The following is a 24,488-nucleotide window of genomic DNA, read 5'->3' on the forward strand; positions in this document are numbered from 1 at the left end:
CATCATTTTCTGAATCCTTCTATAATAGATTCACTTGAGATTTGCCCCATGTAGTAAGCATCCACTGGCCCAGCATGGATTGTGAGCGTTTCTTTAACTTTCACCCCAGAGAGAGGGCATGGTCTTCTTGAAGAAGCCGCTCGTTGTACAGCTGTTCAAGGTGAATCTTGTAAGGTCCATAGGCAACAAATTAAACCCACACAGAAAGTTATGTAGGATATTTTGTTTTTCCATACTCAGTAGAATGTGAATCAAAGAATAAAACTTAATATGTTTGTTTGTGTGGCCATCTTCTGCAGCAGCTGTTAACATCTGTTGTTATAGGTTACCTGTCTAGAGCTGATTGCAATCTAATTAAAATAATTAAAAAGAACTACACCAAATGCGTTTTACTTTTATTTACAAAGCATCTTCTGTGGTATTCTGTAAATTGGATACATACGTTTGTACATTTTGTTATTGTTTTAGGTTAAAAACAGCATTTTCTTTATAAAGTTGGTCTGCGAGCATCTTACAGTGTTTCTTTACATACTCTGCTCCATCCCTTCTTGCTAGTAGTGGTTGGTGTCGACAGGCTTCACTGCACATCTGCACTATGCAATAAAGCCTGTCGACACCAACCACTGCAAGCAAGAAGGGAAGGAGCAGATTACGTAAAGAAACACCGTAAGTAGCTTGCAGACCAACTTTATAAAGGAAACACTGTTTTTAACCTCAAACAATCAAAAAAATGTTCAAACGTGTGTATCCAATTTACAGAATACCACAGAAGATGCTTTGTAAATAAAAGTGAAACACACCTGGTGTGATTCTTTCTATTTAGATTGCAGTCAGCTCAAGACAGATAACCTATAATAACAGAATAAAACTTAACTTTCTAACGTCTGCTACACTTGCGCAGAGTAAACGGAGCACACAGCACTGGTTACTGCCATGTTCCCACAAAAGTCTCCCCTTAACGTGCGGAGCACCTAGATGAACAGGTACTTAAATCTGACTTGTCTTCTTGCTCTGTGGGGGCCAACGTGGATTGCTGCACTGTGGTTTTATGCCATCTCAATGTGGAATCTTCTGCTACATTATGCAAAGTGCACTCTGAACTTTCACCCTTCTCTCCCGGTTGAGTGCCATAGTACTTGGGTTCCAGTAAGACCCATGCTGGCTTTATCCTCTCTATGGACACTCTGTAACGGTTTTGTCATTCTGCAAGATGTCCACAGCATGTGTGCTGCATCATATTACTCAATAAGGTCTGGTATACGGACGTTATAGTGGTGCTCTGACTGCATCTGCGTGTAGCATGACATGCACAGTCCACCAACACCTTATACATGAAAAATGGGTTTTCACTGTGCGTAGATAGTGTTGGTCTTCTCATTTTTTCCATATGACTGTGGATTTCATGTATCAGCATTGAGAGATTTCTTAACATTGCTGATGAGGCAGTGGTTAGATAGTCAGCCGAGATTCTCAACAGTTTTCCATAAACCAATTCTGCCACCGAAGCACCAATGCCTGTCTTGTATGTGATCTGTAACCCATGGAGAACCAGTGATAAAGCTTCTGTCCAGTTTCCTTGATTACACACGAGAGCTTCCTCCAACATCCTATGCCACCTCTCCACTATACCATTGTTAACTAGATGGTAGCTGGTTGTATGGTGGTGCTGAAACTTGCATAAGTTAGCTAACTCACTGAACAAGCTGGACTTGCACTGGCACCTTGATATGTTGTGGTATGAAGGAGACATCCAAAGCAAGCTAATCATTGAGAGACAAACATCTTTTCCAATGTTTCCACTGTTAGGTTAGTGATCAGAATGGCCTGTGCCTGTCTCGTGCATTTGTCCACTGCAGCTAACAAGTGTTTATAGCCATCAGAAACTGTGAATGGATCCACAAAGTCCAGGTACACACGGGCAAATCTTGCTAGTAATCCTGCAAAATTCCCAATTTCCACAAGGAAGTGTCGTCCTGCCTTGTAGTACTAACATTGTACTCATGTGCAAGTCCATTCCCTGGCTTTCTTTTTAATTGACTGTGACACAAAATATGGTGTCAGTAACTTGCTCAAGGCATTTGCCCCTGGGCATGCCAGGCCAAGTACATTGTCAAATTCTGCCTTGCAAAATTGTTGTGTGATATTTGGGTGCAGCTTCTGCAGTGACACATCACACGCTAAGTTAACCCTTCTTCCTGGCAATGGTATTGGCTGTAACTATAACCCTGCTGTGTGATCCATCAAGAATTTTTGTAGCTCCAGATCCGCTTCCTGTGATGCTGGCAGTTCTTCATTTGGAGTGCTGGCTACACTGCAAACATGAGAAAAGCATTCTGTAACCAGATTCTCTGCGCCTCTGATGTGCCTTATATCCACGGTGAATTGAATGACAAACTCTGTCTGCCTAAACTGCCTTGGTCAGTACTTATCACTAATGTTGCTGGAAGATGATACTACTTTTATACATTGCCAACAACTCTCTATTGTATGCACTCCAGTGTTCATCTACCTGTTGTTGCAAGGATACTTCAATAGTGACCTGGCTTGTGTCCACTACAATACTCATATGTGCTGCAGGTATGGGTGTGCAAACAACACTGCCTCCCCTAAGCTTATATGTAAATCACTAAAAGCTTTATTCATTTCTTATGTCCATTGTAGCTTTCAACTTCCTTTGGCGTCCTAGCCAGCCAGTGCATTCATAAGTGATGCCTGTGTTGCGGTGGTAATTGGCAAATAACAATGGTAAAAGTTTACCACAGCCAGGAAACGCCTAAGTCATTTACAGTTTGTAGGTTTGGGTAGGCTGTACAGCTTGTCATTCTCTTCTGGTAATGGCTGTACAACGTTAGTTGAGACTATGTTGCTTGACTTTTGCACATGGTGCACTTGCATGCATTTAAAACTACTCTGTACATACCCAATCTCTGTTGTATCTCCTGAATATGTTTATCATGTGATTTCGCGTCCTCCGAGAATATCAAAATATCATTCAAGTATGTGTAACAGAAAGGTAATCCGTGGAGCGCATCATCAAGAAATCTTTGCCAGGATTGGGCTGCATTTTTGAATCTGAATGGCATAAACAGTAGCCCAAAGCTTGTAATCACTACTATCTTTGCCACATCAACTGGAGTCACTGGAATCTGGTTGCATGCCTAATGACAATCCAGTACTGAGAACTTTTTTGCAGCTGCTAGAGCATAGGTAAACTCTCGAATGTTTGGTATGGGGTACTTACTCAGGATCGTTCTCTTGTTCAATAGGCAGTAGTTTCCACAGGGACGCGGTGTGGCATCTTTCTTTCTTACTAAAGGGAGAGGGGATGCCTGAGGGCTGCCTGATGTTCTGATTACTCCAGTCTGGATCATCTCCTCAAAAATCACTTTTGTCTCTGTTAATTGCTCTGGAGCTAATCTGTAGATGCATCGTAATAATGGCGGGCCTGATGTGGTGCCTATACAGGGTGTCCCAGCTATCTTGTCCACCCAAAATATCTCTGGAACAATAACAGCTATTGGAAAACGACTTTCACCGGTATCAATGTAGGGCTGGGGCCCATGAATGTACATATTTGGAAACATTCTAAAACGAAAGCATATGTGTTTTTTAACACAAACTTATGTTTTTTTACATGGAGTATATTTTTTCTTCAGCAATCCATAGCATGACAATGCACATACACAATGGAGTTGATTGCATCGCAATATTCCCATTACATCCCGAGATATTGAGACGCGAAGTTGACACTTGAAACACCCGACATGCGCTGCTAGCGCACGTCCTGAGGCTCAGGCATGAACCCCATGCTGCCCGTAATCGTGATGTGATTGACATGTGTAAACACACCTCCATACTTATCAAGAGGTCTGAAACAACGGTAAAACTTTTAGTCCACTTGCTCGTTTCACTAAAACCATCAACATGAATTTTACTATTACGAGTGAATGATTAACTGTCACTTGCGCTAGATGTACAGTAAAATAAAGTTTTAACGTTGAACGGCATTACCTTTTTAGTAACGGATTAATGATAAGTGAAGTTAACTTTGTGACTAACGTTGCGGTACACAGATATGTTACAGAACCGCATCACCCCTAGCCTATGGGATAGATACCTGCTGGAATGTACGACGTTAATGCAGGATGGCAGCAGACCATATTATTCGTTTCGGAGTTCTTGATATGTATGGAACTGTGATTACGCATGTCAATCACATCGCGATTACGGGCAGCATGGGGTTCACGCTTGAGCCTCAGGACGTGCGCTAGCAGCGCATGTCGGGTGTTTCAAGCGTCAACTTCGCATCTTAATATCTCGGGATGTAATGGGAATATTGCGATGCAATCAACGCCATTGTGTATGGGCTTTGTCATGCTATGGATTACTAAAGAAAAAATATAGGAGGTCCATTTAAAAAAAAACATAAGTTTGTGTTAAAACACACAATTGCTTTCGTTTTAGAATGTTTCCAAATATGTACATTCATGGGCCCCAGCCCTACATTGATACCGGTAAAAGTCGTTTTCCAATAGCTGTTATTGTTCCAGAGATATTTTGGGTGGACAAGATAGCTGGGACACCCTGTATAATGCACTGTATTGTGCTTCACTACTGGAATCTTGATGGCTTCTTGTTTTTGGAGACTGTACACCAGAGCTACTGAGAGAAGAAATCTGCACCTAAGACAGGTTGTAAAATATCTGCCACTACAAAGTTCATCTTTTAATGGTTAGATAAACCGGTATCAATTGAGAATTCTTTATAACCATATGTATTTATGATTGAATTGTTAACTGCTAGCAATTTCAAAGGTTTGCTCATGTCCTTCGTAAAGAAGCTAGAGGCCAGCAGAGTACTCACTTTCGAACCTGTGTATATCAGAAACTTGAGATGACAAGGTCTATTAACCACTTGAAAGCACTGCAGTGTTACCTTATTCTTCCAGGATGTCACAGAATAGCATAAAGGAATAATGTAAAGGACGCTTCCATGGCCTTACCTGGAATGTGCATGTTGCTGACTATGACTGTCATCTGGTTCTTCGTTCATTTATGGCATCGTTCATGAGTGCCAGAACCTGTGATGCCTACAGTGGGCTGCCCTTGCCATTTTGGACTCCACGATGTTTTGTGCATCTTGTAATTCGAGGGCCAAACTGCCTGTGGTGGCAGCAAAAATTGTTGATGTGACCCTGATCCTGTTTGGAGTGTGACTGCGTCTCTTTACAGTGGAAGTTTGCCATTCCACGTTAAGTAGCCGAGTAGCCATCCTTTCCATTGTGGCTTGCAGCTGTCTGATCTCCTAAGTGATGCCTTGTTTTTGCCTGTAACTTGTGACTGCACAGGTTAACTATGATTCTTCTAACCTCTCCGTTGCAGAGGTGACCGATGATGTTACTACAGACACTTTGGCCAACTGCAGGGTAGCAAAACCTCTGTCACCTATTTGCAGCAGCTTGTCAAGAGTCCGTCCTTTGTATGCTGTCAATGTCAGCTGAACTAGATGAGGAAGCTGTTGTCGCCAGTAATGTGTAATAATAATTCATCAGATATTATTCTTGCATTGACTATAGTATGTAAATGTTTCAGATGGAACTCTGTCTCCACACTTCTCCTGGTACAACATCTGGGAAAGTCACTGCTCCGGTAGTTTCATGCAGTGAGCATGTTTTAAGTCCAATGTGTATGCTTGTTGGAACGGTGGGTGTAGGATCACATCGGTGACTATCACTTTTACCCTTTGATCCAGGTTGCTAATTGCTAGAGTGAATTTTTCAGTCTTCGGTTATGTGTTGTTGCTTGAGGATATTCTCTAGTAATGCAAACCATATGTTTGGCTGCATAGTTGTGAGTGGAGATGCATTTGACTGCAACCACAGTGGGGTTGATAATGATGTGTTTGTACACAAAAAATCTTCAGCATGTGTGTATGCTCGTGGCTTCACTGCTAGTACCAGGACCTGTAAATTCCAGGAATATGTTCTACTATCATCCTTCAGTGTTGCAAGCTATAAAACCTCGTTATCTTGCTTTAGCCGTTGTTTGTGGGTTGAAAAAGTTTGTTAGCTTCTCCCATATTTAACATATCTGCTGCTCAACATTATTGTTGAGAAAACTGTTATTGTTTCTTCTGGGGCACTACTTATGTAGGCAACAAATTAAGCCCACACATAAAGTTATGTATGATATTTTATTTGTCCAACTCAGAACAGAATACTCAATAGAACATGAATCAAAAGAATAAAAACTTAGCTTTCTAATTTATGCTGCACTTGCATGGAGTAAAAATCTCACACATCACTGGTTTCTTCCACGTGCCCACAGGTCTATTTGTGACAACATCCATTACTTTAACTTGTGAAGTCATGTTACCAGGTATTATTACCAGGTCTGCTATCAGATCCTTAACTTCCTGGGCGGTGTGTCTCCTGAAAGAATCCAGCACCAACATTTTCCTTCTGTTAAGCAAAGAGTGATGAACAACCTTCAACTAATCTAGCACCAGGTCATTTATCATCCAATCCTTTTCTTGGCATCTAAAGATATGCCAGTTTTTCCTTCGGTATTGTTTTCTTGTGAAGAATCACATATGAGGGAAGCTTCCTTCTATGTACTAGTGTACCCAGCATTACTGTTATTCTGACCGTTTAATTGCCACAAGACCCTTACAGGAACACTTTTAATGCCCTTTACATCAACAGCAAAATTCAGAGATTTTCGATCACATCAGCTTGCACATTTCTGAGGTATTTCTTCATTTAGCATTCTTGATTCCAGCACTCTCCCAGATTGCTTTGTGGTGCTGCAGAGTTGTGTTTACACCAAGAAATGCATAGTTCTGAAAAGCAGTGTAGGATTAGGCTGGAATCAACAGTGCCAAATGAAGCAATACCTCTGAAGCATGCAAGCAGATGTCATTTCCTGATGTGGACAAAAATCAGTCATAAAATATCACAAGCGAAATCAACATCTTTTATAACAAACTGTTTATTGATCTAGAAAGCAAGCCACATTGTAAATATCTTTCATTACAGACAACTGATGATGTTTTATTTCAATAAAATGAAATGTGTTTGGTGACAAAATATGGATTTTTTTGTATTTCAGAATGAAAACAGTCTTGGTTGCAAAAGCAAGACTGTTTTTATGCAGAAATACAATCAAAACTGGTTGCTGTACCATCCTACCACAATGGAATAGAAAAATTTTTATATTTTCTTGTGGATGCAGAGATAGGTGTAAAATACCCTCAATGAGACATTGAGCATCCTTATTCTATTCATGCTGCAGGAGTAACATTCTATGACATGACTGGCTGACAAGATCACGTCACGTAATTGGTTGACAGAAGCAAGGCAGCAGAATCTAACATGCATACTTCAACATTTTGGTATTTATATTTACATATTACCAAAGCATGCAGTTTCAACGTTACTCCACATTAAAGATCACACCAGAACACATTGGTTTTAGTATAGTTTCTTGAGCTGAACTGTCAGGAATTGCTACTCCACTACACAAAATCTTTACCTAATCGATCACGCAATGTAAAAATGTCACATAAGCAGCAATAGTTTGACATGCAAATGTAAGATGACCCTGTATTTTCTGAATGACAAATTTGGGGGGAAAAATCGTCTTATAACCAGGTAAATATGGTATGCAGTTTATGGCTGTATGCAAAGATTTAATTTATGGACAATATTTTTAGAGTGGCTGTCGGGGTAGAGACGTCTGTTAATATTTCAGTAATTTTGTGAAACATCTGTACCTTTGGCAGTTAGTATACTTGAGTAATTGTTCATAACTGACATTCAGCTAAGTTTAAGCAGCATTATCACCAGCAGTTATGGTACCGAGACAGTTCTCAATTTGTTGGGGTTGGACTTTTACGTTTGAGGTGCTTCTGGGGCATCATGCAGCAGTGAACGATACCCTTTTGATGAGTTTCAATTATTGTAAGTGGTATATGTAAATTGAAGGTGGAAAAGGGATAAAAGGAAAGGAAAGGGAGTGGGTAATTGCTGCCAATTGTGTCACATTCGTATAATCACAAGTAGTCTTTCAGAGACAGAAATCTGTCAGACATGATGTTCTTATGAAATGATTACATTGTAATCCGAGTTGTAAATAGAGTTTAAGTTGTAGTCTGGCCAATAAACCAGATGGTGTCCAGGGCACATAGTCTGTTGTTCTTCATAATAAAAGTAGTTTTGTGGGAAGAACAGCTGGAAGACATGGAGGTTCTGTCTCATATAAGGTAAAAGCATACTTAAGATAGCAGAAACCCTCACAAGTTATGTAGCCTACCATGGGCAACCAATTAGCCCCTGGTCCAGCATGTTACATAAATTTTACAGCTCCAATATTCTCTTTATTCTGATCAGGAATAATTTCATCTCTTGCTGAAAAATGGAGGGCATGTGTGCATGTCCCATTTGCTTTTATCGACATTAGAGTTGGTTTCTGGTATCTTGGGGAGTGGGGTGTCATTCAGCTTTAAGACTGGTGGGCCAATGTTCCAAAAACCCATCGAAATGTCTTGTGATCATGGCTTAAGGCCTTGTGATGTTCCCTGATGGCAGGTGTTTTCAAGCAGCTGTTAGATTAAAAATTTATAAAGTCCTAGCAGGAAGGAGCAATTTATGCAGTAGAAAAGAAAATGGCCAACTGAAGTGGCTGCATTTAGCTCCTGAGATTGGTTGGCAGAATATCCTGGCTTTAAAATCAATTTTGCATAGCAGTTTTAGAGCTGAGAAATCAGCTCTCAGTCAGCAGCCCTCAAAGGGTGCAGGAAGCAAGTTTTGTGCCTTCTGAAGCAGAGGTGGTATCTTACAATTGGTGGGCAGCCTTCGGGGATGTGGGCAGGAAATCATGATCTCTATAGAGTGAAAGTAATATTTCAAGACTGTTGAGAGAAACAAGTATGGAGTGAGTGATCCTCAGCAATAAAGCTGTTTCAACTGTGTGGACAGCTTCGAAAGAGTTGCAATATGTTCTCAGGTGAAGGGTGTGGATTTCAGCTCATTTTTTGCCAATTTGCTTGGTGAACATTGCAGTTTAGTGGGCATACGTGTATTTGATAGGAAGGTATCATGCAACAGAATGTAGAGACATTAGCTAGCTGGAGGTGGTGCTTAATGAATGAATGAAATGGACCTGGCAATATCTCATACAAGACAATAAATTCCATTTGTTTCCATGAAACTTCAGGTTAGCGTTTTTGTGTGTGTCCTTTTCCTTTCTGACTTAAAACTGTTGATCTTTTTAGTTTATGGAGCAAATTACAGGCAGGAGTTGCTGGAAGCCAGTTGGAGACAGTATAGTGACTGTAGCGTCCATTTTCAGATTTAACGGTCAGAGCTGATATCTTCTGAAAGTAGTTGGATTTGTACAGCACATTTATTCATGGTAGAGGAGTACTGACAAACTGAACCCTCTCTCATGGGTCAAAGTGACACTGGCAACCCTTATTTAGACTGATTTAACGGTGCAGCAATGCTGATGATTAATCCACGTCCACCAATAAATGTTTATAAGTAAATCTGTGGAGCAATATACCTTGTAAATTGTCTTGTTAACCACAGAACACAAAGAAGAGTACGTTGATTCTAGCTATAATGTTGACTGGGACAATGTGCGACACTACAGAAGCTCCAAGGATGAGACAGAAGGAAAATTTCAATGTTTGTTATCAGAAAAGTGTTCTTAAAAAAGAACACAATGTATACTGTAATAGAAATTATTAACAATATCATGTAACGATGTAATGAAATTGCAAGTAACATACACATATTAATATATCATCATTTATCTTACTAAATAACAACAAATACGCAATTTAATATTTTAAATATAATTTTCTTTTATTGTAAAACACCCATTATGCATCCCTATTCTACTGAAGCAAAAGTAACCCATTTCATGTTCTGAATCCTGGACTTAAGTTAGTTTCACATTCACACTCAACGTGCAAACACGTAAATATTTTCAAAAGAATATTACATTTTTAAAATAAACTGTACTATTTACACAAAATTATGCACAGTTCTTTACACAGTCAGCATGGACATTTCCATAAAGTCTTCTCGCTGTTACCAGAAACATTATTTTCACTTACAAAAACATACCAAACAGTTGCGGTACAATAACATGAAGAACACGAGTAATTAAAATGTCACCCAATGTTAACAACTATCCTGTAAGTTCACTGCTGTGAAAGCTGATCATGCACTTTCTTCTGCAATGCAATATAAACTGCAACAATGTATAGTACTCAATGAACAGGTTAACTGATGATTTAACATCTTTCACAAATTTCTTCACTATTGTCCAGGGTTGCAAACTGGCATCTTTTTTTGTTTTTATGCTTTGCATCTCTGAAAGAGGCCCTTGTACTTCACTTTTTCATTATCAATGAGGCTCGCCTTGTATTTCAGAGGAAAAAATGTCCTTTTTGCTGGATGCAAGGAGCATTCAATTTATTCAAAACTGAAACAAAAATAGCACAAATACCAAGTCAGAAATATTTTGTTTATGAGCAATGTATTAAAACAAGCAGCTTCTGTAACATACAAAACTTATAATTTTCAATAAGTTACTTGCAAATGAAATCCTTAGAAAACATCATACTACTACAAGAAATACAAAATGGAAAGATAACAGAAAACTTATAAATACTGACATTAACATAATAAAAAAAGGGTTCATATGCCACAGATAGAGGCTATATGAACCTGAAAAAAGGAAAAAAGGAGCTGCAAACAAACTGCATTACTTACGAACTGAGAAAACTACGGTCAATTCAGAAACTAAAAAGCTAACATGAATGGTCCACTGTATTCGCCTCTACCTTTCTAATCTTTAACAATAATCAAAATTCTTAGATGGAGCAATATGTAAAATAAGGGAGAGGCAATTACTCACCCGAGAAAACACCATTCATACTAGCATCCCAGCAGCAACCTTTTTCTGGCAACAGTTCACACATTTGCAAACAAAGACATGCAAACGCATACTCCTGTGGCCATGATAAGGCTAATTATTGACACTCGATTACTGAAAGCACTTGCCTGAGCTGATGGAGGTGAGGAGGGGGTATAGCAGGACGCAAGGAGAGGGCAGTGGGATAAGAGACAGGTACTGGGACATATGACTTCCCATGTGCATGACAAGACAAAAAAGTACAGAGCATACAACAGGAGATGTAGAAAGAGGGAGAGAAATGGGAGTGGTAAAAAGGAGAGGGGGAAAGCAAGAAAAGTGAAGATGAAGAATGAGAAAGGGAGGGGAGAGAGAGAAGGGAGAGAAGTTGAAGAGATAGATAGATACGAGGGCTATTCAGAAAGTAAGGAATGATAGGTCACGAAATGGAAACCACAGTGAAAATCAAAACAGTTTTATTTGCAACAGTTGGCTGCAACTTCCAGCTACTTATCTCCATAGTCGCTGATCCAACTTCGATGTTTCCGTAGTGTTGTACCAACTTTCCAACATCCTTGTTATAGAAGGCCGCTGCCAGTGCTTTCTGCCAGTTCTCTGTGCTGGCCTACAGCTCGTTGTCTATGCCAAAATACTGTCTTCATCGCCAGCAGTTCATGTGAGCAGGGATGAAAACTCAGAGGGAGACAATTACGGGCTGTATTGTGGGTAATCAAACATTCCCAACTGAAAACAATGCAGGAGGAACTTCATTGCCCCTGCAGAATGCAGCTGAGAATTTTCTTGAAGAGGAAAATGCACAACAGTTATGTAATGTTGGCAGTACAGCTTCAGGCAAAATTTCTCACAAGGCCCTTGTACTTGGTGGGAGACACTATTGTTCTAGGTGTCTTCATGTGCTCTCTGAGTGCTCAGAACTAAAAAGGACGATGTAATACGATCGACGGGCACACTAGAGACACTGCCCACAACACCTGTGCAAAACATCATCGGATTTCCACTATGGTTTCCATTTTGTGACCGATCATTCCTTACTTTCCAAATAACCCTCATATATATATATATATATATATATATATATATATATATATATATATATATATATATATATATATATATATATATATATATATATATATATTAGAGGGAAACATTCCACGTGGGAAAAATATATTTAAAAAGAAAGATGATGAGACTTACCCAACAAAAGCGCTGGCAGGTCGATAGACACACAAACAAACACAAACATACACACAAAACTCTAGCTTTCGCAACCAACGGTTGCCTCGTCAGGAAAGAGGGAAGGAGAAGGAAAGACAAAAGGATTGGGTTTTAAGGGAGAGGGTAAGGAGTCATTCCAATCCCGGGAGCGGAAAGACTTACCTTAGGGGGAAAAAAGGACAGGTTTACACTCGCACACACACACATATCCATCCACACATACACAGACACAAGCAGACATTTGTAAAGGCAAAGAGTTTGGGCAGAGATGTCAGTCGGGACGGAAGTACAGAGGCAAAGATGATGTTGAAAGACAGGTGAGGTATGAGCAGCGGCAGATTGAAATTAGCGGAGATTGAGGCCTGGCGGATAGCGAGAAGAGAGGATATGCTGAAGGGCAAGTTCCCATCTCCGGAGTTCTGACAGGTTGGTGTTAGTGGGAAGTATCCAGATAACCCGGACGGTGTAACACTGTGCCAAGATGTGCTGGCCGTGCACCAAGGCATGTTTAGCCACAGGGTGATCCTCATTACCAACAAACACTGTCTGCCTGTGTCCATTCATGCGAATGGACAGTTTGTTGCTGGTCATTCCCACATAGAACGCTTCACAGTGTAGGCAGGTCAGTTGGTAAATCACGTGGGTGCTTTCACACGTGGCTCTGCCTTTGATCGTGTACACCTTCCGGGTTACAGGACTGGAATAGGTGGTGGTGGGGGGGTGCATGGGACAGGTTTTACACCGGGGGCGGTTACAGGGGTAGGAGCCAGAGGGTAGGGATGGTGGTTTGGGGATTTCATAGGGATGAACTAAGAGGTTACGAAGGTTAGGTGGACGGCGGAAAGACACTCTTGGTGGAGTGGGGAGGATTTCATGAAGAATGGATCTCATTTCAGGGCAGGATTTGAGGAAGTCGTATCCCTGCTGGAGAGCCACATTCAGAATCTGATCCAGTCCCGGAAAGTATCCTGTCACAAGTGGGGCACTTTTGGGGTTCTTCTGTGGAAGGTTCCGGGTTTGAGGAGATGAGGAAGTGGCTCTGGTTATTTGCTTCTGTACCAGGTCGGGAGGGTAGTTACGGGATGCAAAAGCTGTTCTCAGGTTGTTGGTGTAATGGTTCAAGGATTCCGGACTGGAGCAGATTCGTTTGCCTAGGTCTTCGTGGCAAACGAATCTGCTCCAGTCCGGAATCCTTGAACCATTACACCAACAACCTGAGAACAGCTTTTGCATCCCGTAACTACCCTCCCGACCTGGTACAGAAGCAAATAACCAGAGCCACTTCCTCATCTCCTCAAACCCGGAACCTTCCACAGAAGAACCCCAAAAGTGCCCCACTTGTGACAGGATACTTTCCGGGACTGGATCAGATTCTGAATGTGGCTCTCCAGCAGGGATACGACTTCCTCAAATCCTGCCCTGAAATGAGATCCATTCTTCATGAAATCCTCCCCACTCCACCAAGAGTGTCTTTCTGCCGTCCACCTAACCTTCGTAACCTCTTAGTTCATCCCTATGAAATCCCCAAACCACCATCCCTACCCTCTGGCTCCTACCCCTGTAACCGCCCCCGGTGTAAAACCTGTCCCATGCACCCCCCCACCACCACCTATTCCAGTCCTGTAACCCGGAAGGTGTACACGATCAAAGGCAGAGCCACGTGTGAAAGCACCCACGTGATTTACCAACTGACCTGCCTACACTGTGAAGCGTTCTATGTGGGAATGACCAGCAACAAACTGTCCATTCGCATGAATGGACACAGGCAGACAGTGTTTGTTGGTAATGAGGATCACCCTGTGGCTAAACATGCCTTGGTGCACGGCCAGCACATCTTGGCACAGTGTTACACCGTCCGGGTTATCTGGATACTTCCCACTAACACCAACCTGTCAGAACTCCGGAGATGGGAACTTGCCCTTCAGCATATCCTCTCTTCTCGCTATCCGCCAGGCCTCAATCTCCGCTAATTTCAATCTGCCGCCGCTCATACCTCACCTGTCTTTCAACATCATCTTTGCCTCTGTACTTCCGTCCCGACTGACATCTCTGCCCAAACTCTTTGCCTTTACAAATGTCTGCTTGTGTCTGTGTATGTGTGGATGGATATGTGTGTGTGTGCGCGAGTGTAAACCTGTCCTTTTTTCCCCCTAAGGTAAGTCTTTCCGCTCCCGGGATTGGAATGACTCCTTACCCTCTCCCTTAAAACCCAATCCTTTTGTCTTTCCTTCTCCTTCCCTCTTTCCTGACGAGGCAACCGTTGGTTGCGAAAGCTAGAGTTTTGTGTGTATGTTTGTGTTTGTTTGTGTGTCTATCGACCTGCCAGCGCTTTTGTTATATATATATATATATATATATATATATATATATATATATATATATATATATATATATATATAGAGAGAGAGAGAGAGAGAGAGAGAGAGAGAGAGAGAATGCCCACATGAGGGAGGGGAAGAGGAACAGCGGTGGGAGAAGACAGTGCATGATATGGATAGAGACATAGTGGTATTAACAGAACAGAGAAGGGAAAGGCAAGGTGAGGCAGTGGGAACAAGTTAGCAGAGATGTTCATGCCAAGAGGATTGTGAGAGTATAGCATGTGTTGGATAAACGATTTCCATATGCATAGTACAGAGAAACTGATGCTGGAAGGGAGTATCCAAATGCTGAGCTTAGTGAGGCAGCATGCTCAGCAGCTGAATGGTGAAGTTTGCAGTTTGCTACAATTTGGCAGTGACCATTTATGTGAATAGACAGTTGGTTACTTGCCATGCCCACATAGAATGCTGCTCAGTAATTGCAGCATAGCTGAGACATAACAGGTCTGCTTTTACACATGGCCCTACCTTTTATTGAGTACGAAACACCTGTGGCTGGACTGTGGCAGGAGGTAGTGGATGAATGTATGGAACAGGTATTGCACCTGGGCCAGCTACAAGGGAATGACTTATGGGGTGCAGGATTGGAGTAGGGATGGAAAAGGATATTCTGCAGGTTGGGTCGGCGTCTGAACACTATAGAGGATGTGAGCAATATTTTGACTATGATATCCCTCATGTCAGGGCACGACACGAGGTTATCAAACTCCTGGTGGAAGATACAGTTGAGCTTTTGAAAATCACAGTAATACTGGGTGATCAGAGGAATATTTGATGGTGGCTGGTTAACAAGTTTACTGGAGCCAGAGGAACAGACAGAATGGGAGATTTAATTATGGATGAGCTGGATAGGATATCGTCTGCCAGTAAAGACTCTGGTATTGGTATCAATACATTTTGACACCTCCTGTTTTCCACTGCACATTCGGAGTCCCCAGATGACAGTAATGTAAGGAAGACGTCCGTCTGATTATGACCCTTCTTCCCTTCCATGCAGTCACCCCTTATGATCTTTCATGAATTACTCACTTCAAACCTGGCCTCACCTTCCTTTCCCAAATCCCTCCCTGGTGAATCCAACATCACTCCTGTGGAACACATTGCTATCTGTAAACTGAACAACAATCCAGACCTTCTCATTTTTCCTGCAGACAAAGGTTCCACCACAGTGGTCATGAATCATGGTGACTATGTGGCAGAGCCTCTGGCAACTTTCTGACACCTTCGCATATAAACCTTATGACCATGATCCCATCATCACAGAAGTGCAACATGACCTCAAGCAGCTTTTCAAGGCCTTAGTTCAATCTCAAAACCTGACACCTGAATCTATCTCTCTCCCCACACCAGCAACCCCATGCATTCCTACCTTTAACCTACTCCCCAAACTCCACAAAACTCTTCCTACTGGTCATCCCACTATGACTGTATACAATGCTCCAACCAGTACAACCTCTACCTTTATTGAGCAACACCTCCACACCATCGTCCATAACCTCCCATCCTACATTCAAGACACTGCTCACTTCCTTCATTGCTTCTCCACAATTCCTGTCCCTCTACCACAAGAATCCTCATTGGTCACTGTGGATGTGACACCCTTATACACCAACATCCCCTGTGTCCATGGCCTCTCAGCTATGGAACACTACCTTTCCCAACATCCTCCTGATACCAAATCCCCATTCTTTCTTAATCCTCCTAGCCAACCCCAACCTGATCCACAATTATTTCACTTTTGACAGCTAAATCCACCAACAAATCTATGGTACTGCGTGGTAACATCCTACTCCAACTCATTTCTGGGCCATCTGGAGGACTTCTTCCTATCCAGTCAATACCTAAAATCTCCTGTCTGTATATTCATTGACGAAGTTTTCTTCTTCTCGTGTCATGGCAACGACAACCTTTGCTCTTTCTTCCGTAACCTCAACACTTATTCCCTAATCCACTTCACTTGGTCCTTCACAACTCATTGAGCCACCTTCCTAGATGTCGATTTCCACCTCTCAGGTGGATCCATAGATATGTCTGTCCATATTGTGTGCATCAACCACCGACAGTACACTCTGACAGCTGTCACACATTCCATGTCAAAAAGTGTCTTCTTTACAGCCCAGCCATCTGTGAATGCCACATCTGCAGTGGAAAGCAGGAGTTGTTGAAATACAGTGGTAACTTTACCAAAGCCTTTACAGACAGACATTGTTTCCATCTCACCTATAAACAAGCCTCCTGTGTCAACCGCTTCTCCGACACCAGTGAAACTGTTAACAAGCCACTGGCCAGCACTCACACTCCTCTGATCACCTAGTATCAACCTGGCCTTGAAAAGCTCAGCCGCATTCTCCACGAGTGCTTTAACTAACTCGCATCATACCCTGACATGAGGAATATCCTATCCAAACTCTTGTCTACATTCCCCAAGTAGTATTCAACGACCCACCCAACCTACAGAATATCCTTGTCCGTACCTACTCCAATCCTATCTCAAACTTGCACCCCATGGATTGTTCCCTTATTGCTGCCTCAGTTGCAAGACCTGTCCCATGCACCCATTCACTAACACTTACCACAGTCCAGTCACAGGCATTTCTTATCCAATAAAAGGCAGGGCCACGCGTGAAATCAGTGCCACATGTGAGAGCAGCACTATTATATATCAGCTATGCTGCAATTACTGTGTAGAATTCTATATGGGCATGACAAGTAACCAACTGCCTACTCAGATGAATGGCCACTGCCAAACTGTGGCAAACTGCTAACTTCACCATCCAGTTGCCAAACATGCTGCACTCCACAACACAAATGACTTCAACAGCTGCTTCACTAAGCACGGCATCTGGATACTCCTTTCCGGCACAAGTTACTCTGTACAATGCAGATGGGAATTCTCTCTCTAACATGTCCTATGCTCTTGCAGCCCCCCTGGCCGAAACATCTCTGCTATCCTGCTCCCACTATATCATTTTGCCTTTTCCCTTCTTTCTTTTGTCCATACCACTCCTCTGTCTGGATCATGCACTGCCTTTTCCCTGCCTCTTTCTCGCTGCCCTCTCCTTGCATCCTTCCCTACCTCTTCCAACCTCCATCAGCTCAGGCAACTGCTTTCAGTATTCAAGTATCAATAATTAGTCTTGCCATGGCCATGGGAATGTGTGTTTGCGTGTCTATGTGTGTACAATTGTTGGAAAAAGATCTACCACTTGAAAGCTACTGTGAATGATGTTTTCTGTTATGTGTTCCCTTATTTTGCATATTTCTAATCTTTAACTACGTTACAACTCATGAAGGAAAAAATCATTGACAATAAGGCAGCAATTATGAGCAGTGCACCTCAGTTGAAGCAAATAGTAGAACAGCCTACATAGATAATCATGTTAAAAAGGTAACATTAGTTACGAATACCAAATGTTTCGAATTACGTCTACAGTATTTACAGGTGAATACTTACACAAATGGTTGTTAACGATTCTTTGCTGTTTTATTTTGTGCTTCCCTTGCAAGGCTGTCTCTAATTGGCACCACATGCACCTAACCCTACATGCCTAAACATAATCATTTATAAATATTAAATTTCTGACACTGTGTTCTTTTTTGAAGTTGCTGTTAACCCAAACTGTGTATATGATATTGCAGTGCCTATGATATTGCAGTGCCTGTGTTATTCTGATGATGATGCACTGCGGCAACCACAGCTGTTATGAAACACATCAGACAAATTCGCAATTGTGAATAATGACTACCATCAACCGTAAACTGGAATGACAACAATGAAAATTTGTGCCGGACTGGGATTCGAACCCGGATTTCCCGCTTATCGTGAGCAGTCGCCTTACCATTTGGCTATACGTGCACAACTCACGGCCAGACCCAAACATCCATATGTCATCACCATGCGTCTATGATCTGTACTTGCACATCCATTATGTGTATTCCCATACAGATCAGACACAGTGCTTAAAAGTCAAATGGCCAGTATTGGCATATAAATATTTATTGGCAGATACTGGGCATGCGACTGATCTGTAGGGGAATACACATAATGGGTGTGTGAGTACAGATTGTAGATGCATAGCTGACGACATATGGAAGTTTGGGTGTGGCCATGGGTCGTGCACGGACAACCAAATGGTAAGGCGACCACTCGCGATAAGTGGGGAAACCGGGTTCGAGTCCCGGTCCGGCACAAATTTTCATTGTCATCATTCCATTCTACAGCTGATGGTGATCATTATTTGCAATTGTGAATTTGTCTAATGCAAACTGTGTATTGTTTGTATTTTTTACTACAAGTTTGAAAATCCTTTTCAGCTAAAAGTTTTCTGTATTCATGACATTCGTACAACTGGTGTTGGACCATGATCTTTGACTTAAACAGATTATAGTGTTAAACGAAGTCATTTGCAGAATTCTTTTTTAAGTTTCTTTGCATAACAGTGCACACTATGTGTTTTCAGTTTATCATGGGTATTCACTTGAAAGTGATAAAACTTGCTTTTAAGTCAGCTTCACAAACAGATATATTAGAGTGTTCATTGCAGTGATAATTTTGGTTGCAGATTGGGACTGCCAAGAACAATTTACTGTTTGGGAAACATGCTATTTCAATTCTGAGGAGGTCCCATGATATAATATTTCAGAATTTCATTGTGTTGCGTCCACATACAGCATAGCATTGCTCAGAATATGTTTTAAGAGTTTATGTCACTAACCACTCCATTCCATACACTGAATGGAATTTTGTTTGGAAACCTATTTTTGTATTGCCTTGAAACTTTTTGTAATTATGGGGCTGCAAATATGAACAGCAGTATGGTGTTACTTTCTTGACAATTAAAATAATTCACATCTATTGTTCCATCTCAGTTGCGCATTTTAAAATTAGATTACATGTTTTGATCATTCTGGATCATCTTCAGATCTAAGTAGTTGCATCAGTAACCCGTGTTGTCTCCTCAGAACTACTTATAGGAGTACAATCTCACAACAAACAGTACTCTGATATGTGGTTCTGAGTAGACAAGATGGGTTGCTGACAATTACTTATATCTGAAGTTGATCCAGAGTGATCAAAACATGTAATCTAATTAAAAATGTGCAACTGAGACAGAACAATAGATGTTAATTGCCTTAATATCTAACCAGTTGCTAAATATCTCAGGATAATTAAGGCAATTATAGTTTCTTGTTGACATTTGATCAGTGAGAAAATAGTACTGTATGTTCAAGGAGATACGAAAATGCTACAATCCTTCCTTACACAAAGTTTATCATAGATGGCTATACAAAGAAAAGCAACACCCAGGAGAGTGTTGAACTGTGTATTTCCATACAGTAAAAAAAAAAAGACATATAAAAATGTTTCTAATTTGACTGCTATCAGTGACACAAATTATATAAACAATGTAAGGAAAAGCTATATTGCTACTCATCTTAACGAAGACACCTTTAATCTGCAGACAGGCACAATTGGGGAATAAACATTATAATTTGTGCTCCAATACCTCTACAGAATTTTTAGTGACGTAAAACTTTATAATATTAAATGTTGTTAATATTTCATACGACTCCAATATAAAAGTGCACCTTTGCACCCTTGGTTACAAAGCACAGTATACTTTAAAAATAAAATAATATCTGTGATGGAAATTACTAATAGAAAATTATCAAATGTGAGCCACATAATCAATGAACTACAGAAATGTTAAATTAGGATTTTAATGAAATTAATGCAAGGTTTTATATTCACATTTGATGTATTATCTGCACTGGCAGCAATGTTATCTTCTTGATAGCCTTAATTTATTTCTAGTATTGAATTAACAAATTTTAAACTATTGAATGAGATAAAAGAGAGATCTCCAAGTAACATGCAGAGTGAAAGCCATAGAATACTATGAGGTAATGGAATAGACAGGAAAAACAGACTGTGAAACAAATATATGATAAGCTTAATGTAAATTTTAAAGGCAATTACAGTAAACACAAAATTATTGAACTTAGAAAGAATGACAGTCAACTTCTGAATAGTAGGTACAAAGCATGCAGAAAATGTGATGTAGAAACTAAAGGTTGGTTGGTTGGTTGGTTGGTTTGTGGGATTAAAGGGACCAGACTGCAACGGTCATCGGTCCCTTTTTCCAAAAAATTAAAACCACCCAAAGAGAATAAAAACAAAATGCAGGAAAGACGTCAGACGACACGGGACAAGAAAGATGCCGACAGAGATCAGACAAAACGAAATAAAAGCACACAGAGTGTGATGGTGGTTGGCCTACCATAGGAACAAAAAAAGGAAAAGCCAACCACCGAAAACACATTAAAAACTAAGTTTAAAACCGTAGGCCAAAGGCCAGAATCAACACAAAACAATAAAATAAAACAGAAAAAACCCCCTGCCCGAATAAAATGTAAAACTAAGCCAGCCATAGCAGGGTCATCAGTTAAAATGGCAGGGAGCGTGCCAGGCAGTGTGAATGTCTGCCTGAGCACAGCTAAAAGCGGACAGCCCAAGAAAATGTGGACCACAGATAAAAGGGAGCCGCAGCAACATAGAGGTGGGTCCTCACGGCGCAATAAGTGGCCGTGGGTCATCCGTGTGTACCCAATGCGCAGTCGGTATAGGACGACAGCCTCCTTGCGAGAGATGCGCAAGGAAGAGTGCCATACAGTCATCGTCTCCTTGACGGCACGGAGTTTGTTACGGGTGGTCAGACCGCGCCATTCAGCGTCCCAGAGCGAGATAACTTTGTGGCGTAAGACCACCCTCAAATCAGTCTCCGGAAGGCCAATGTCGAGAGTGGGTTCACTGGTGGCCTGTTTGGTCAGGTGGTCAACACGTTCATTCCCCGGGATACCGACATGACCGGGGGTCCACACAAAGACCACAGAGTGGCCGCAGCAGTCAAGAGTATGCAGGGACTCCTGGATAGCCATCACCAGACGAGAACGAGGGAAGCACTGGTCGAGAGGTCGTAAACCGCTCAGGGAATCGCTACAGATAACGAAGGACTCACCTGAGCAGGAGCGGATATACTCTATGGCACGAAAGATGGCGAGCAGCTCAGCAGTGTAAACGCTGCAGCCATCCTGCAAGGAACGTTGTTCAGAATGGTCCCCTAGAGTTAGCGCATACCCAACACGACCAGCAACCATCGAATCGTCAGTGTAAACAATGCCAGAGCCCTGATACGGGGCCAGGATGGAATAAAAGCGGCGGCGGAAGGCCTCTGGAGGGACTGAGTCCTTCGGGCCCTGTGCCAAGTCGAGCCGAAGGCAAGGGCGAGGAACACACCATGGGGGTGTACGCAAAGTGGCCTGGAAAGGAGGTGGAACAGTCAAAACCCTAAGCCCGGAGAGAAGCTCTTTGACGCGGACCGCGATCGTACAACCTGACCGAGGCCGACGTTCTGGCAGATGGATGACCGATTGCGGGAACAGGACACGGTAATTTGGATGCCTGGGCAAGCTAAAAACATGGGCAGCATAAGCGGCCAGCAAACGTTAGCGCCTTAACCGCAGGGGAGGGACACCTGCCTCCACGAGTAAGCTGTCCACAGGGCTGGTGCGGAAGGCACCAGTGGCAAGGCGTATCCCGCTGTGTAGTATTGGGTCCAGTACCCGCAACGCAAAGGACTTGGAAGAGCATTTGAATGGAATGGACAGTGTCTTGAAATGGGGATATAAGATGAACATCAACAAAAGCAAAACGAGGATAATGGAATGTAGTCAAATTAAGTCGGGTGACGCTGAGGGAATTAGATTAGGAAATGAGACACTTAAAGTAGTAAAGGAGTTTTGCTATTTAGGGAGTAAAATAACCGATGATGGTCGAAGTAGAGAGGATATAAAATGTAGACTGGCAATGGCAAGGAAAGCGTTTCTCAAGAAGAGGAATTTGTTAACATAGAGTATAGATTTAAGTGTCAGGAAGTCATTTCTGAAAGTATTTGTATGGAGTGTAGCTATGTATGGAAGTGAAACATGGACGATAACTAGTTTGGACAAGAAGAGAATAGAAGCTTTCGAAATGTGGTGCTACAGAAGAATGCTGAAGATAAAGTGGGTAGATCACGTAACTAATGAGGAGGTATTGAATAGAATTGGGGAGAAGAGAAGTTTGTGACACAACTTGACCAGAAGAAGGGATCGGTTGGTAGGGCATGTTTTGAGGCATCAAGGGATCACAAATTTAGCATTGGAGGGCAGTGTGGAGGGTAAAAATCATAGAGGGAGACCAAGAGATGAATACACTAAGCAGATTCAGAAGGATGTAGGTTGCAGTAGATACTGGGAGATGAAGAAGCTTGCACAGGATAGAGTAGCATGGAGAGCTGCATCAAACCAGTCTCAGGACTGAAGACCACAACAACAACACCCGCAACGCAGATGGGGAAGCGGAGCCATAAGCCAGGCTCCCATAATCCAGACGGGACTGGATTAACGCCTGGTAGAGCCGTAACAAGGTGGATCGATCAGCACCCCAGCTGGTGTGGCTCAAGCATCTCAGAGTATTTAGATGCCGCCAACACGCCTGTTTAAGCTGCCGAATATGAGGCAGCCAAGTCAACCGGGCATCAAAAAGTACACCCAAAAACCTGTGGGTCGCCACCACAGCAAGAAGTTCGCCGCCAAGATAAAGCCGTGGCTCAGGATGGACCGTTCGGCGCCGGCAGAAATGCATAACGTGGGTCTTGGCAGCCGAAAACTGAAAACCACGCGCTACAGCCCAAGACTGCGCCTTGCGGATTGCGCCCTGTAGCTGACGTTCCGCTGCTGCAATGCTAATAGAGCTATAGTAAAGGCAGAAGTCATCAGCATACAGGGAAGCGGAGACAGAATTTCCTACTGCCGCAGTGAGACCGTTTATTGCAATTAAAAACAGGCAGACACTGAGGACAGAGCCCTGGGGTACCCCGTTCTCCTGGACGCGGGAGGAACTATGGCAGGCTGCGACTTGCACACGGAAGGTACGATACGACAGAAAATTGCGGATAAAGATCGGCAGAGGGCCCCGAAGGCCCCATCCATGAAGCGTAGAAAGGATGTGATGACGCCATGTTGTATCGTACGCCTTCCGCATGTCAAAAAAGACAGCGACCAGGTGCTGACGGTGGGCAAAGGCACTGCGGATGGCTGACTCCAGGCTCACCAGATTGTCGGCAGCGGAGCGACCTTTACGGAACCCACCCTGAGACGGAGCCAGAAGGCCCCGAGACTCCAGTACCCAATTCAAATGCCGGCTCACCATCCGTTCGAGAAGCTTGCAAAGAACGTTGGTGAGGCTAATGGGGCGGTAGCTGTCCATCTCCAAAGGGCTCTTGCCCGGTTTCAAAACGGGGATGACAATGCTTTCCCGCCATTGCGATGGAAACTCACCCTCGACCCAGAGACGGTTGTAAAGGTCGAGGAGGCGTCGCTTGCAGTCCACTGAAAGGTGTTTCAGCGTCTGACAGTGGATACGATCTGGCCCGGGAGTGGAATCAGGGCAAGCGGCAAGGGCACTGTGAAATTCCCACTCACTGAATGGAGCATTATAGGATTCAGAAGTGTGGGTGCGAAAAGAAAGGCTCCGACGTTCCATCCGCTCTTTGATGGAGCGGAAGGCCTGGGGGTAATTCGCAGAAGCGGAACTCAGAGCAAAATGCTCTGCTAAGCGGGTTGCAATGACGCCGGAGTCAGTACAAACTGCTCCATTCAGTGAGAACGCAGGGACTCAGACAGGGGTCCGATAGCCGTAGACACGTCGAATCTTGGCCCAGACCTGCGATGGAGTGACATGGAGGCCAATGGTGGACACATACCGCTCCCAGCACTCCTTCTTGCCTTGGCAGATAAGGAGGCGGGCCCGCACACGCAGCCGTTTGAAGGCGATAAGGTGGTCTATGGAGGGATGTCGCTTGTGACACTGGAGCACCCGTCGGCAATCTTTAATCGCTTC

The 24,488-nt window shown here is 42.7% G+C and overlaps 1 protein-coding gene across 2 annotated transcripts in view; it reads right to left on the bottom strand.

The window, feature by feature from the left end:
- Positions 1–9,842: 9,842 nt before the first annotated feature.
- Positions 9,843–24,488, bottom strand: part of LOC126100987 (eukaryotic translation initiation factor 4H) — a 92,690-nt gene continuing 78,044 nt past the window's right edge. For both annotated transcript variants that reach the window (XM_049911653.1, XM_049911652.1), the window contains exon 7: positions 9,843–10,493. The gene's annotated coding sequence lies outside the window, so the exon portion shown is untranslated. The remainder of the gene's footprint in view (positions 10,494–24,488) is intronic.

Source organism: Schistocerca cancellata, chromosome 9 (genome assembly GCF_023864275.1).
Source record: "Schistocerca cancellata isolate TAMUIC-IGC-003103 chromosome 9, iqSchCanc2.1, whole genome shotgun sequence".
NCBI lineage: Eukaryota > Metazoa > Arthropoda > Insecta > Orthoptera > Acrididae > Schistocerca > Schistocerca cancellata.